This window comes from Palaemon carinicauda, chromosome 20 (genome assembly GCF_036898095.1).
Source record: "Palaemon carinicauda isolate YSFRI2023 chromosome 20, ASM3689809v2, whole genome shotgun sequence".
NCBI classification, from domain to species: Eukaryota; Metazoa; Arthropoda; class Malacostraca; order Decapoda; family Palaemonidae; genus Palaemon; species Palaemon carinicauda.
In genome coordinates this window covers 72502992-72507726 of record NC_090744.1, presented here as the reverse complement: position 1 = coordinate 72507726, position 4735 = coordinate 72502992, and the positions used below count along the sequence as shown (strand labels likewise).

At 32.9% G+C, this 4735-nt stretch overlaps 1 protein-coding gene across 3 annotated transcripts in view; it reads right to left on the bottom strand.

Moving 5' to 3' along the window:
* Window positions 1-879: 879 nt before the first annotated feature.
* LOC137614308 (uncharacterized) overlaps window positions 880-4735 on the bottom strand; it is a 59315-nt gene continuing 55459 nt past the window's right edge. For 2 of the 3 annotated variants that reach the window (XM_068344061.1, XM_068344060.1), the window contains exon 2: window positions 4559-4735. This exon is cut by the window's right edge and continues 1246 nt beyond it. The gene's annotated coding sequence lies outside the window, so the exon portion shown is untranslated. Of the gene's footprint in view, window positions 2093-4558 lie in introns of those variants that run through there. The other variant, XR_011039061.1, reaches the window with a different exon arrangement.

Here is a 4735-nt window from a genome sequence, read left to right as displayed (position 1 = left end):
ATAACCCAACTAAAATTTCTGACTTAAGTCTTCCTCAGTTCAGCCCGAGTTTTAAAAGGGAAGACAAAATCAACCGAACACTGAAATGACTAAAAGATATTAATGCCATTACTGAACAGGTACACTTAGATCTACTATCCTCTGGTTCCTATTATGGTATATTGTATGGTTACCTAAGATTCACAAACATTTATAAAGAAAATGTTCCACTCAGACCTATTTTAGCTCCTTATAATTCACCTCATTTTAACATTGCCAAATTTCTTGTTCCTCTTTTACCACCACTTACCTCAAATGAATATACGCTGCAGAATTCTGCCTCTCTGATACCTGAAATCACTACTCAAAACAGGTGTAATTATATGATTAGCTATGATGTTGAATCATTATTTACGAACGTGCCCTTACAAGAAATCATTCATATGATTTAAAATATACTTTTCATTTCTCCAGACGACTGCTATCACGGTTTTAACAAGTCTGATTTACAAAAGTAACTTGAACTTGCAGTAATTGACACTCATTTTATTTTTTATGTTAAGTTGTTTAAACAACTTGATGGCATGGCTATGGGTAACCCTCTTGGACCCACCTTCGCCAATATTTTTATGGACCACTTGAAGAGTAGTTTTTAGCTTAATGTCCTTTTGCTATTCAGACCAATATTCTATAAACGTAGCGTAGATAATACGCTAGCTACTTTTAATCAAAAGGAACATGCTGCTAGGTTTTTAAATTTCATCAATAATTTTCATCCAAACATTAATTTCACAACCGAGCACGAAGAAAATAACAAGCTATTGTATCTTGATATTAACATCACAAGAGGACAGACACGTATAGAAAGTAGAGTTTTTAGAAAAAAAAAGATATTCACTGTTTTAGGCACGAATTTATTTTAATTTTTGTTTTTACAATTTCAAGTTGAACGCCATAACAACCCTGATTAAAGGAGCATTTTCTCTTTCCTCTTATTGAACATCCTTTCATAATGAAATAATTATTTTTGGAACAATATTTCAAGGATAACTGTTTCCAAACTAAAATATTTTATAGATCAGTTAACAAGCTGCGTTACCTTTCATCAATAAGGCAAAATAGGGAAAACAACTTAATAAAAGTAATTTTGAATAGTTCTCCGAGCCTGGATCTTAAACTAGTATTTAAGAATCCCTTGACAGTGGGATTCATGTTCTTGGGAAGTGCGAAGAACATTCCCAAACCATGTTCATCTCTATGATCTCATCCACATATGGCAGTCAAATAATCTCTCTTATGGTTTCATTTCTAATCCTGTCCTGTCATTAAACTCCCAATATCCTTCTGAGGGCTTTGTTCTCAACTCTACTAAATCTATTGCAGATTGTTTCATTGTCGTACAATGACTCATGTTCATATAGTAACACCTATCTCACTAAACTGATATATAGTCTGATTTTTACATGTAATTTCGAACGATTTGATTTCCAAATTTACTTAATCTAGCCATAGTCGATTTATTTTTTCAATCTTTCAATAAACACTAATTCTAAAAAAAAGGAGATCATAGTTCCTAGATACTTAAACGATTCTACATCATCGATCCTTTCTCCTTACAATGATATTTCGTCTTCCACTGCATACTCCGTTCTCATCATCTCTGTCTTTCTTCTATATATCTTGAGCCCAGTCTCGTGTGATATTTCATGCATTCTGGTAAGCAAGCACCGCAAATCCTGTGTGTTCTGCTAATAAGGATAGCATCATTAGCATACTCTAGGTCTGTTAATTTCCTTTTACCAATAGAGTCCAAACCTTCTCCACCATCTATGCATTACAAAATCCATGAGAAGGATAAACAACATAGGTGACAACACATTCCCTTGGAGTAGTCCTCTGTTCACTGAAAATTTATTTGATAGGACTCCATTAACGTTAATTTTGCACTTGCTATGATCATGAACAGACTTAATCAAATTCACATATTTATTAAGAATTCCATAATAATGCAGGATTCTCACAAAATTGACTGGTGCACACTATCTAAGGTTTTTTATAGTCCACAAATCCCATCAAAAGTGGATTTATATATTCTACACATTGCTGAACATGTCTGAAAAACAAAATTTGGTCATTACAACTTGTACATCTTCGAAATCCTGTATACTCATCTCTCAGCTTTTCATCAATCTTTCTCTCCAGTCTCTTTACAATGAGCATACTATATATTTCCATAATAACTGACATAAGTGTGATAATTTTGTAATTATTGCAATCAGTCAGGTCTCCTTTTTGTGCCATTTTCACCAACACTCCTAACTCCCATTCATCAGGTTTTGCCCCTTTATGCCACATTCTACAAAATAACCTTGTAAGTATTCTGGGGGTCACTTCATGTTCAGCCAGTATCACTTCAGTAGTTCTTCCATCGTATCTAGGGTCTTTTCATCTCCTAGGTTTTTAGTGATGGCTTCTACTTCAAAGACACTCTCATTCATGGGCTTGTCAAGGTCTTCATCAGCTTCAGGTACATGATATCAATCAAATTATTCCTTTCGTATTTCCTATTCATCATCTTACTAAAGTGTTCCATCCAACATTGTCTTTCTTCACCTTCTGTTGTTATAACAGATCCATCTATCTTTTTGATGGGTATATGCTTTTTCTTCTTTGTCCCAGTAGAGATTTCATTAGTAATTCTATGAACAATTCTTACACCATAGCCACTCACTGTATTCATACTTTGTCAGCCTCATCTGCTTTACTGTCTAGATATTCTCTCCAGTCATTCCTGGCTTTTCTTTTGAACTCATTATCAATACTAGAATACTTAGTATGCTCTACCTTGTATTTTTCATTACTTCCTCGAAAACTTTCAAAAATCAATTTTTGTCTTTGTCTTCTTTCTATATTATCCAACGGATCATTTGATATGCATGTCTTTCTCTTTGTAACTTAGTTTCCCAAAACTTCACTACCAACTGACTGATATATGTTCTTAATATCACGCTATTCTTCATTAATTGTCTGCTATTCGTCTCTAGAATTTTAAAGTCTCTAAGAGTGCATATCAATTCCTACATCCAATTGCAAACGTTTTTCTCTGTTCTTTGTATAGAGGCTTAGTTGTATTAAACCTAGGTATTTTATCTACATTTCTGTTGGGTGTTTTCAGTTTTAATTTCAGTGTGGCAATGAGGAGCTGGTGATCACTGCCAATATCTGCACCTCTATAGCCTCTCACATTTCTCAGAGTCCTCCTCTTCTCTTTATTAATGGCAATGTGATCTATTTGATTTTCGTAATTGCCACATGGTGAACTCCATGTATACTTGTGGATGTTCTTGTGTTGTAAAAGAGTACCTCCAATGACAAGATTGTTTGTTGAACAGAAACTTATGAAATGAGCTCCATTTTCATTTGTAAGTTCGGCAAGACACTCAACACCCATCACACTGTCTATCCCTTAATTATTCATTCCATCTTTAGCATTGAAGTAGCCAATCACAATATTCATGTCTCTCTCTAGGATCTCATCTATTACACTCTGCAGTTCTTCATTGTATTCATCTATGCTTTTTTCGTGAGAATCATTTGTTGGAGCATAGCAAAGTATAATACTTATATTGCACTGCTTTGATTTGAGCTTTGCAAGTAACAATCTACTATTTACACCTCTCCGCTCAGTTGATGCCTTTTCTGCTCTTGGTGTCATCATTATTCCTACTCCTTCCCTTCCAACTCACTCTGTTCTTCCTGAATAGATATATGAAATAAGGCAATATATATATATATATATATATATATATATATATATATATATATATATATATATATATATATATATATATATATATATATACATATATATATATATATATATATATATATATATATATATATATATATGTATATATATATATACATTGCCTTATTTTAAAGTTTTCTTACCAATCCCCTTACAATGTGATTCACTTACAGCCAAGATATCCAGACTATATTTTATATATGTATTTACATATAAATAAATATATATATATATATATATATATATATATATATATATATATATATATATTTATATTTATATATATGTATGTATGTATGTATGTATGTATGTATGTATGTATGCATGTGTATATATATATATATATATATATATATATATATATATATATATATATATATATATATATGTGTGTGTGTGTGTGTGTGTGTGTGTGTGCACGTGCATGTATGTTTCTGTGGATCTGTCTATCTGTTTATAAAGATGTATATTAGTGCATGTGTACGTATAGAGAGACAGCCAGCCAGTGAGAGAGACATGCATTCATATGGAGATTCAGAGCCAGATTTCAAAAGTTTAAAGGTCACTTAGGAATTGCAGAGGAGGGGAGCAGAGGTAAGTTGGCCAGACAATGGTTGCTGATGACTCAACAGGTCGACCTATTTGCTCCCCTAAAGACTACAACCCTTGCTCCCAATGATAGTGAGGTTGCACACGCTAGTAAAAACAATTGAACTAAGATAATAAGACAAGTTGTTGGGTTGAATTGATGAACCTAGAGCAAAGAAAAAATTTTTCCACTTCATGTCCCTCTATGTAATTGTCAATAGTATAAACATTACTGAAGTTATGAATTTAAAGATTTCAAAGTTTGGTAGAAATACGCATGGAAAGAGTAACTAATTGGTAAAGCTTCGGAGCTCCAATATGGAAAGCATCCACTTGTGGAAGAGAAACGGAAGAGTAACA